The sequence below is a fragment of the Astatotilapia calliptera genome, chromosome 18, assembly GCF_900246225.1.
Source record: "Astatotilapia calliptera chromosome 18, fAstCal1.2, whole genome shotgun sequence".
Taxonomy (NCBI): Eukaryota; Metazoa; Chordata; class Actinopteri; order Cichliformes; family Cichlidae; genus Astatotilapia; species Astatotilapia calliptera.
In genome coordinates this window covers 28,803,368-28,814,530 of record NC_039319.1, presented here as the reverse complement: position 1 = coordinate 28,814,530, position 11,163 = coordinate 28,803,368, and the positions used below count along the sequence as shown (strand labels likewise).

The 11,163-nt window shown below is 41.0% G+C and overlaps 1 protein-coding gene and 1 long non-coding RNA gene across 4 annotated transcripts in view; one reads left to right on the top strand and one right to left on the bottom strand.

The window, feature by feature from the left end:
• Window positions 1-999: 999 nt before the first annotated feature.
• LOC113011409 (uncharacterized) lies at window positions 1,000-1,733 on the bottom strand. The gene is made up of 3 exons (XR_003270537.1): window positions 1,664-1,733; window positions 1,432-1,495; window positions 1,000-1,022 (listed from the first exon to the last, which is right to left on the bottom strand). It is a non-coding gene; the product is annotated as an uncharacterized LOC113011409 (long non-coding RNA).
• Window positions 1,734-9,634: 7,901 nt separating this feature from the next.
• rnf220a (ring finger protein 220a) overlaps window positions 9,635-11,163 on the top strand; it is a 164,140-nt gene continuing 162,611 nt past the window's right edge. Inside the window, exon 1 of one of the 3 annotated variants that reach the window (XM_026150981.1) lies at window positions 9,635-10,002. The gene's annotated coding sequence lies outside the window, so the exon portion shown is untranslated. The remainder of the gene's footprint in view (window positions 10,003-11,163) is intronic. The other 2 variants (XM_026150980.1, XM_026150982.1) reach the window with 2 other exon arrangements.

Sequence of the window (11,163 nt, the reverse complement as noted above, 5' to 3'; positions counted from 1 at the left end):
CTGGTGCATGCGTCACACTGTGCGCCACGTTATTGTTTCAGTGAAATGAATTTCTACAATACTGTTAATTCTACTCTCTGCAGTGTTTAAATGCTTACATATACACACAGTTACTGTCCGTCCACACATACGACTCGGTTCTGCTTCTATGCCCCAGCTTTGTTTACTTTTTCCCACCGAGGCTTCTAGACTTCTGATTGGCCAACATTTCTGCACGGTTAGGAATCTAGCGCCACCTGCTGCTTTGGCATGTTCATAGCAGCGTTTTCCTTCATTTCTGCCTTTATGTGTGGACGGGATTATTTTTTAAAACGAAAACGGAAAATCTCTGTTTTCAAAAATACCCGTGTACGTGTCTCTGACTGGAAGCGCTAATTCGTCATTCGGCTTTTGTCAGACTAAAGTAACTGTTAAAACTGTTTGAAAAGCTCAGCTATACAACAAGGAGAGATTGAGAATTTCCTTTTAGTTCTCAGTTTATTTGATATTGACAAAAGTTAGTCAGTTTTGTCTGTTCTTCTGTAAAACAAACTAAGATTTATTTTTAGAATTAATATTTTGTTTCTAAGTGGAATTGACAATTTAGTCTGTTTCGTTTGTTCTATTTTGAAACTTAAACGCTTTAGTGGCTGCCTTTTGTGTAGTTTGCAATATTTGCCTTTATTTATCTGAAAAAGTCTCATGTTCCTTAAGTACATCTACCCTGTTGAACTTATTATGGGAAATAAATATTTAAATAAAAACAAGCTGCTGATTATTTCACATTTTACTTGTGAGCAACAGCACATTTAAATCTTACAAATTCTTACAAGTTATTTGGCTTGTTTCCAGTCCAGGCATTACTGCCTGAATGACTGTCATGGATCCAGGTGATCCAAATGTAGGTGCAGAAGAAAGTCTTTAACTTCCCTTAAGTACAGTGCCAGTGGATGTGGGTTGGAGATGCAATGAACTTGAACCTGCAGGCGACCATCTTCACTCACCACACCATCTGTGACAGAGGACTCATCTCTCCTGGTGTCCTGCAAGCAAACAATCATATTTTTTGGAACATGAACTTAATTGCTTTCTTAAAACATTTTTTTTCTGCATTTGGTATAAAACAGACTCCAATTTGGACAATCTCAGACTCCCTCCCCACCGGAGAGGTGACATTCAATGTCCCAATTGTCAGTCTGGATAGCCGTGACCACCACCCAACACACAATAATGTCATGAAAGCATCATTTTATGCAAACATAAAAAGGGCTATGCAAACATGGCCAATAACTTTCATTCTAATGATGTGCAAAATGATTTGGCCACAAAACAAATTTTGCTGTTAGAAAACTTGCAGACTTCACTATATTCAGTGTAGACCCTCTAAACTAAGTTTGGGGGATGTGATCTTTCAAGAAATGCAGACCAAACTGTTGTTGTTTGTTTACTTACACAGCATGTCTTGTAGAATTAACTGGAGTCACCAGCAACAGCATAGTGCAGTCATATCTCAAGTCTAATAACAGAAGACAGGAAAAGATCAGTGAAGAAACAACTTCCCCAAACCAAAGCACAAATAAAACAATAAGTAAAACAGGCTGATCTAAAGTATGATTAAAGTTCAGCCTGATTAATATAAATGTCACTGACAGTTGCTAATATATTGGAAAACCAAAATACTTACCACTGAGTTGATGTCTTTCTGTCCAACAGCAGGAGTGCTGGTCCCGAGCCTCAAAGACAGTAAGAAGCAAGCAGAGGGAAAAAAAGCAGAACATTTTTCAGAAACCGATTTGATCCTTAATGGCTGTGCAATAATTGTAACATAGAGTTTGCTTATGTTGTTAAATAAAGGCTAGATTTGACATTAATAGATGTCACAGATGTTCAAAAGCTGCCACAAAGCATGAAAAAAAAATGGACGCACAGGCTCCGACAACCGTGGCCGACAAATGCGATCCTCCTTTTCCCCAGACTACCCTTTCTGGGTGACAAAATAACCTTTTAAGATATTTTCAGCCGAGAATGTAGCTATGTAATGCTTTTTATTTCAAACAATCAACAGAAAATTTCACAGACATATTTTTATGTAAGGTTTTTAAGGCTGTGGTGTTCATTTTTAAGTAACATGAGCCCAGCGGCAGCAGCAACGCTAGGCTAACACTAACTAGCTAGCAAGATTATAAACCTGGTGCTAAACTAAAAGAAGCCACAAAATCAGTTTGAATAAGAGTAAACATTTACTCACCAAGCCTGTTTGTGACCGATTTCACCCAGCAACCACTACCCAAGCTGTCAGGGAATACACATTTTTCCCTAGTGACTGGAGGTTGCAGGGTAGTCGCTGACCTCTCTCTAGGTCTGCATGACTGAGGCATAAGTAAATTGGTCGATTATCTCGTTACCATCAAGTTATCTGATGGGAAACTCTGTGTCCTGGCAATGATGTGTATGTTACTTTAACTCGTTTACCACCTACCTGAACGTTGTTGATGACCAAGCACACCGCCCCCCCCAACAAAAGTAGTCTATTTTAGCAGGACACTACACAACAAAAATATTCATTACAGGCTCTACGAACATGACAAAGAGCCAGGGTAGTGACCTGTTCTTCAAATTTCCCTGATTTACATACATGGGATTTGCCTGTTTTGATGGCAGAAGGCACACCTACACAGTCTTTGGCTCATGTATATATAAGCATCTTGGCACAACATGGTCCCGTTTTAGGATCCACGTAGAGTTAACACTAGACTCTTCGCCAGTCAGTACATTTTGTTATAACAGTGCCAGACACTGAGCATTTCTTTTCTTTTCTTTTTTTTTTTGTTGTTAATTTTGAATAAAATGAAATTTTTTTAAAACATAGATTTCCTACAGACTTGACCTGTGTGACTGCACTGCAACGTGCAGTAAATAGGAGGGTTTTGTGTGGATAAAGTAGACATTTTTAACCAACGTGTAACAATCACGTTCCAGTCCCTCAGACTGCAACCGGGACAATTTAGTGGAAGCAGTAATGTGGAAGTTAGTTGGAGTGAAATCGAATGGTTTTACTAGGTGGACGATGATAGAAGGCCCCTTCACCATCTTCACCTGACTGGCTGAGAAAATTAGTCATTCTCTTTCTGTCATTGCAGTGACCCTCATATTTTCCTCTTTTTGAGAGAACAAAGCAGACGTGTGTCAGATAAAAGTGCAGTGTGTTAGATAGTCACGTTAGCCCCGCTCCAACTGCCATCTTACTTTTACAGATAACATATTTTGTTGTTGCCCTTGATAAAAGCGTCTCCCCTTGGGAGATGTCAGAAATTAACTTTATCTGGTCTTTAATTAGGGTACATGTGCTCTGGTGCATCTCTCACACACCCCTAAACCCTTCCTGCACCCTCCCCAGCCCAGCCCTAACACTGTCATTTTCAAAGCTATTTTAAGACAATGTGTGATTATCTGTGACATTGCTTGACATGTGCCTCAAGGCTGTCTCTCTCTTCACTATCTCGGCTCTCTTCCTCTGTCTCCCTCGCTTCTTCTTTCTGTCTTTCTCTAATCAAAAAGCCAAACCGTGCCGACAGCTCAGAGCAAATAACAAGTCACTCCCCGTGGATGTTTGAAGATGATGGCGCGACCGGAGCAGTGAGGGAGAAAATACACTGTGATCGTTCCCAGTCTTGAAGCCAGCTGAATATTACACATTTCTGCACAAGCGTCATCTAATCATGTATTTGTTTGTGGCTTGTTTATTGTGTAGATTTATAGACAGGTTTATAGATATAGTGCTGAAATTTATAAATTTAAGAAAAAAGAACATCTGAAATGCTAAGCTGTACGGAAACAATCCCCTGAAAATAAGATTTTTTTTATTTTTTTTAAGTATAATTCATTACTGGGGCGAAAAATATCACAAAATTTGATTTCCATATAGAGATGTGTAAATATGAGGTGAACGCGCCACTTATATAAGACTTCTGAAGGCATTTTTATTACTACAAAGTGATTTTTCTTTTTTCTTTCTTTCTTCTTCTTCTCATATAAATAGTTATTACTTTGTTTGATATAAAACAAGGTGTACACAACTAGTAACGGGAAGCAGGAGTACATGATTTTAGTAACTTGACAGATTCCACTTCCAGTTGAGGCTCAATATTAAAACATCTTGTGCTGACTGTGATAGATAGATAGATAGATAGATAGATAGATAGATAGATAGATAGATAGATAGATAGATAGCCTCACCTTTATCCATATATTAACAAGCAGCGGGTTACTGGAGCTCTGGGAGGCTCTAGAAAATGGTACTTTAGTTTATTTCTTTTCTTTTAGCTTGTTCTGAAGCTATAATAGACAGTTGGTTTATGTGGTAAAGTACATGCCATATTTTCCAGACTACTGGGGTCTGAGTAACATAGATTTTGTCCTGCGATGGTGAATGTAAGGCTTTGTGCAAATGTAATACTCAACAGGCATCAAAGTAAACTAGAAGTTATTGTTGGAATTAGCTAAAGCAAGCAAAAGTTTGAGTTTGACAGAAAAATTTGAATCTGCTCTAAAGCTCAGAGGCATATGGCCATTTAACAAGTCAGATTTTGTAACTACATTTTTTATTGTTAAATATTATTATTTTCTGAAATAAAAAATATTGTCTAACCATCCTCCAGTCATATAGCCTTAATAGCAATTTTGTCACAGCCTCAATATTTCTCTGAACTTAACTCTACAGTTTTTTTTGTTAGTTTAAGAGAAAAGTTTCTTTTCTTTTTTTTGACAAGTTCTGCAGTTTTTTTTTAAATCTCGGTGAGAGGGACGAGAGTCTTGGATACAGAGATGACATAGATACTGAATACATAATGTGTTGCTAATGTCACATCATATAGGATATTTAAAAATAGTTTATTTTTACAATAATTACCTGGCGATCAGTTTTAGTAGGAATTGTTGCCTGAAACTGGCACGTCAAGTATGATTCATTTTGTCAAACGTTTGTATTTCATAGGTTTTCTGATTCCACGTCTTTTCCCCTTTTTTTTGTCGTGCCGATGAAATACAATGATAGAAAATGCTTTAAGCGTACAGTATTCAACTCTACCACTGGCAACTGGAACAAATTCAACATTTATATGAAGGCAGGTTTAGATGGCAGGCAGTGAAACATTGATGAAATTACCAGTCTACCTTCCCTCAGAACGTTACCCATGTATCATAGCCAGAGCAAATACCAAATAATTACATAATTAATCAGATCATGTATGTTTCCCTTCCCTTCCTTCATTTTTGTTCCTTTGTACAAGAGTCAAATGCATGTAATCACTTGTTCGGTAATGTAATCTGATCAGGGCCATGTAATTCTTCATTTTCCAACAGCTCCCTGGAGCATCGGATCTGAGAGGGAGATGAATGTGGCAGAGTCTGGCCCTCCTCTCTCCATCTCTGCTTCTCTTTTCTCTAAATGTGGCTCCCTCTGTGTGGTTACCCGCTTGGCTGTGGAGCTGCAGGAAGTTCGATCTCCAGCCATAAGACATTATCCCTCCTTCGCACTTGTCTCTCCATGTGTCTATCTGTCCATCTGCTCCCCTGTTCTCCTCCCCTCCTCATCTTTCCTGATCTGTCCTCTTTCTTTTCCTAAACCCTTGTTTCTCCCCTCTTTCTCCTTTCCCATCTCTTCCTCCTCCTCTCTCCCTCCAGTGGCGACACCAACCATCAGGTCCCATCTATCTGTGTGTACGTCAGCAATTAGAGCGTTGTGGCAGCCAAATGCCAGCCATGTCCCCAAGCTACATACACACACACACTCTCAAAGGCTGTGCCCTGACAAAACAGCAAGAGAACAAATCACACCATAATTTATACTCTCGCTGCGCTAAAATCTCATTATATTACAGACATATGGATTTGGCGGCATGCACGGCTGGGGAGCCAGTGCTATAAATTCCACCAATCGTAAATTATTAAAGGAAAGATAGAAATGACCGTCGCCTGTCCAGATTAGCTCTAAATCACACTCAAACACGGTTTGTTTAAGGAATTAAGTCCCATGTGGTGTTAAAGGACATTACAGGGTATTTCTAAAGTCACTGGGTGGTAGGGAGGGTCAAGTATGAGCTGCCTTAAAATATCAAAGGATTATGGGTTCAAACCATAAAATACAGAAGGGCTTCCTGGTGTGAAGCATTGTCTTTATCTGTTTATAGACCAGCCAGATCAAAAAAAGATGCAACATGCCTTCACTGCACCTGTTTTCTGTGCTTTTCCATTTAAATCGAATGTCTGATAGTGAGGCCAACAAGCAACACAAACAAAGGCAGAGCACAGCTTGTCTCAACACCCTCTCCACTGCACTCGGCTCAGTCTAGCCCGCCTCTTCTGGAGCTTTAAAAAAAAGGAATTCAATTTAAGGATAAACCCGGCCAAGCCGAGGTGAAAGCAGGTTGCGAGAGGGCAGTCCTGGCCCTCTGCTGTCAGCTCGGCTTTTCATTATCACTTGGAGATGTCAGGGGTTTCATAACACCAAAACATGACTCAGTTCAGATGGATATAAGAAACCTGCTGAGAAGAAAACGAGTCCTGATGTTAACCTAACCCGAGTCTAATAACATGTAGAAGTGCTGTAGGATTTGGGAGTCCAGGCAGATACTTTTCTGCTGTTTTAATCCAGCGATCTTGCCCAGAGGTTTCTATGATCATGTTGGGGATGCAGACTCTTACTGATTAAAATACTAGTTATTGCTTATTGAAATTAAATTTCACAAAGCCTTCTAGCAGTTCTTGAAGTGACCTTGGCTCAAGTGGTTATCCATCAGTGGCCAGGTGGTGATTCAGTCCCTCAGCCATCCATTTACCCAAGTAGCAAGACGCCAGGTGAATGTGGTTGTGTGTTCACACCAGAAACACATTTTAAAGCACTTTGTAGAGCCAGCAATGTTAAAGGGTGCCAGATACCATTTGTTAAAACTGTGACTGTCTTTATTGAGAGCACCAGGGAAATAGTGTGATGCTGTTATAGAGCCGTACAGTCCACACAGGTACGGAGTTTCAACAAAACCACAGTTAATGACGAGAGACTCCCCAAGAATCTTTCTGAAAACCAGCACATACTAGTTTTCGAGTTAAACCCAATTTAACCATTTTTTGTTGCTCTTCCTTCGGTCCAAACTGTCAACAAACAGATGCCCACAGCTCATTTAAAGTTGCACCATTTCAAACTGGTCAAGTTTTAACTTCTTACTAGGAAGTTGTTTCGAGTGATGTCATGCTCAGCTAAAAGGGAGGGGGCAGCACAGATAGCTGAGCAGTGAAACAGGTGCAGGTGAATCAAAGTGCTTCCTTGCTTCCTAGTCAATACACACAGAGGCAGCATTTAAAAACAACGGGGGGGGGGGACTTAAGGGTGCCATTAGACTTTGAATGGAGGGGGATCTAATACATGGATGGCCCTCTTCCTCAGTCACCCCATTGACTCCAAACTGAGCCTATTAGCAAGACAACACATCACTAATGGCACTGCTACTGCTGCTGCTGCCCCTCATGTGTTTGGAGACCACCCAGCACACACACACAAAACCCGTTTCCCACGGTATTGTTAGCTAAAACATCAGTATATTATAGCGTGAAACTCAGATCAAAGTGTGAGTTCCACTGGAAAGGCAACCACTCTGACTAAATATGTTTGAGGCCATGTATGAAGACCTGAAGAAGCAGGTCTAATCTGCACAAGTTGTTAATTGTTTTCATTGTGTTAATCCTCGCACCAGAAATCTGGAATTCTTGTTTGCACACTGAGGTAGATTATGTCTTGAATGCTGATGTGAGAAAAAAAGTGTATAATAATGACCGTCCCTTATAGCAGGAGAGGAGTGATTTATAGATCTCAGATCTCCTTTTACTTATTTGTGGCATATTAAGGACGAGTGGGCTTTCTTCTGTGATAAATCTTTATTGCCAGGAATTCTGATATAAAACAAAACTTAGTGTCCCCCTTTATTTTGTGTCTGTACACTGTTATAAAAATGCCTTTTTTCAGTCGACACTCCTTCATGTTTTTGTTTGTTTTTGATGAAGGTGTCACAAAGTGGTTTTATATTTTTTCCATACGTAGTTGTTTTCTTATAGTTTTTTTTTAATCCAGCAGATAAAATGCACCACTTGCACAAAAGAAGTTAGCTTAGAAGACAAGTGTGTAAAGCAGTCTGTGATGTTGGTCAATTCCACGTCTGACCAGCAGAGGAGTGTAATGGAGAAGGAGACAGGGGACAGCAAAGCGCCTTCACTGTCTTTCACTCACTCTAACATGCACATATACTCATTGTGTCTTTGAGTTTGAGTAATTTCAGCACACTCCAAATGCCTTTTTTTTTCTTTTCAGAAATATGACTCTAGTTAACAGGCGGATTATACCAGAAGCTGCAAAAAAAGACATAAGCTAAGGAAAATACATTTCAACAAATCCTTAAAAACGTTTACCTTAAGGGCTGAGTTGAATAAGTTTAGTACTGTACTAAATAATAATAATAATAATAATAATAATAATAATAATAATAATAATAATAATACGTTCTCAACTTAATAAAAAAAAATCATCTGTCTTGTTAATATTCTGCAGGTTTGGTTGATCTTGGCTGGGACTTTAGCGCACAGCTCCGGGTTTAGTGAACTTCCTTCTGTGTGACTAACTTGAGTCTCTAGTGCGCACTTTATAAGACTGTCTGGTAGTCCACCTCTTTTTGTTAAGAGGTGGACTTCATTGGCTTTATGGCAAATAGAAGTCTCTCCATCTGGTGAAAGAGGAAAACACAGAGAGAGAGGGAGAGAGAGGGAGCGAGAGAGAGAGAAGGGGGATAATTCATTCACTTTGCGCACAAAGCGCAGTGGAAATCACCCAGGGGAACGAAACACCAGACAGAGGGGAGAGGCAAGAGGGGGAGATGGGATGGTGTGGTGTTAAGAAACAGTCTCCACACATGCGCGAGGTTGGTCATTCGTAAAACAAAAAACAAACACCCCCCCCCCCCCCCCCCCCCCAACAAAAAAAGAAAAGAAAAATAAAAACTTAAAAAACCAAAAAAAGGCCTTAATTACGTTTTATTTTTGTGGAATTCGAAAACGAAATGTCACTTAGATTAAGTTATTAAAACGGCAGGAATGTTAAACGCACGTTAAACGCTCTCGGGATATTAACACTTTTAGGTTACTAAAAGAATATCTTTCTTTCGTTCGTTCCCAGGGAAGGAAAGATAGCTTTCCTGACTCGGGCCGCTGTGAAGGCCACGCACGATAAACACGCTCACATCAAAATGGTTCGCAAACGATTATGAAGTGAAAGTGTGGAGTTTTACCCGAGACGGGGCACACAGACGGTCTGCGTGTGTTTGTCAGTCATTTAGCGACCCGAGCGCTGCGCGGCAGCACTGCACCTCAGAGCGCACTGGACCCAGGACACCCGCTCCCTCCCCCGTCTTCCCCATCCACCCCCACACTCCCTTCTCAGAGCCTCGCGCAGCCCAGCTCCAGCCTCACACACGTCGCTATTGAGCACCCCCCTCCCTCCCCCTTCCACACACACACACTCTCACACCACCCTCCCCCCTCACGCCACCGCTCACGCCTGCCGCTGTCTCTGCGATCCTGCGCTCTCTCGCCGGCTTCAGTCCTCTTTCTCGCACTGATCGTCCCTCTCGGTGTTTCGATAGAGGGGCTGCACGCGCGATTGCGCTATTGATACCCACTTTATAGTGTGTCTGTGGAAAGTCACCCTCTCTCTCTCCCTCTCTCTCTCTCTCTCCCTCGCGCTCTTCTCCTCCTCTCCGGCTGCTCTTTGGTAAACTAACAGGGAGGTGTTAACTACTTTTGCTTGTCCAAAGCGCCTCCCGTTATCTCCGGCGCTGCTGCGCAAGAGCCACAGGGGCCAGAGCTGCTGATACTCTACCCGCAGAAAAGTTTTCAGCTTTTTGTGAGGATAAAAAAGAAGAAGAAGAAGAAGCCGGAAACCCGGGAGTCGTCTTTATGAAAAGCGGATTCATCCACGGCAAGGTGAGTAACACTCGGAGTTTTTTTGTGTTGTTGTTGTTGTTGTTATTGTTGGGTTTGAAGCTCACACAGTTTGTGCTTCCACACCTTTCCGCCGCTTCTCTCCGCTTTGGAAGCGCGTTTCGAGTCGGGAAACTTTTTCTCGGGGATTTGTAAGTGCTGCGCGAGGAGATTTCCACGCGTGGAAAAGAATGAAATATATATATATATATATATATATATATATATATATATATATATATATATATATATATATATATATATATATATATATATATATATACATAATTATATAAACAAATCTCTTCGTGAATGCGTGTGCGTTTATATTTGTTTGTCTCTTTATATATGCGCGCGTGCATGCGCATATGCGAGGTCCCCAAACAAGAACAAGATTCTTGAAAGCACTCGCATTATTTGTGCGTGTGTGGATGACATTGTGCGTACATTACCATGGCCGAACACGACCGCCCTACAGCCGCACCGCGCGATCTCACTGCAACCAAAGGCTGAACTTTGTAAACTTTAAACATCATCACTGGAGATAAAGACGGATCACAGCTGCTGGAAGCCACCTGAATTATCGCCAAAGCCTGCAGTCAGTCAGAGAAATGAAATAAAATTTTACAGCCTTATTATTTCTGCTCCTCCTCTGGGACCACTTTTGTCTTATTAACCGGCGATTATAAGCGTCAGTCGCGGGCCTGCTGTGACTATATTTATTTAAAAGTTCGGCTTTAGTTCTTCCCATGAAGGTTTCAGGGGTTCCAGCTCACTGAATGCCTCCACCGGCGGTTTTCAGTGGAAGTTACTGTTGCTCTGTAGCACTAACGCTCGTAATGATGAAGGCATGTGGCTCAAACGGCCGCATATTGGCTCCGTTAGCTGGGGTTTAATAAACACTCACATCAGTCAGATTTTAATGCATCACAAAAAGCGCAAAGAGGAGTTTACGAAGGACTTCTGTTCCACAGCTTTGGCATCACTCATCGTTCTAAACTCTTCTGCGTTTTAATCTTCAAATTGGAACTCATATTTATATCGATTATCTATTCAAATCATACAATTACTGAAGAATTATTTGAAAAGGAACACAAGAAAAAGGAGGAGAATAAAGACGCCGAGGTGATTTTGCATTTACTTCTGCTGCCACGAGCGGCTGTA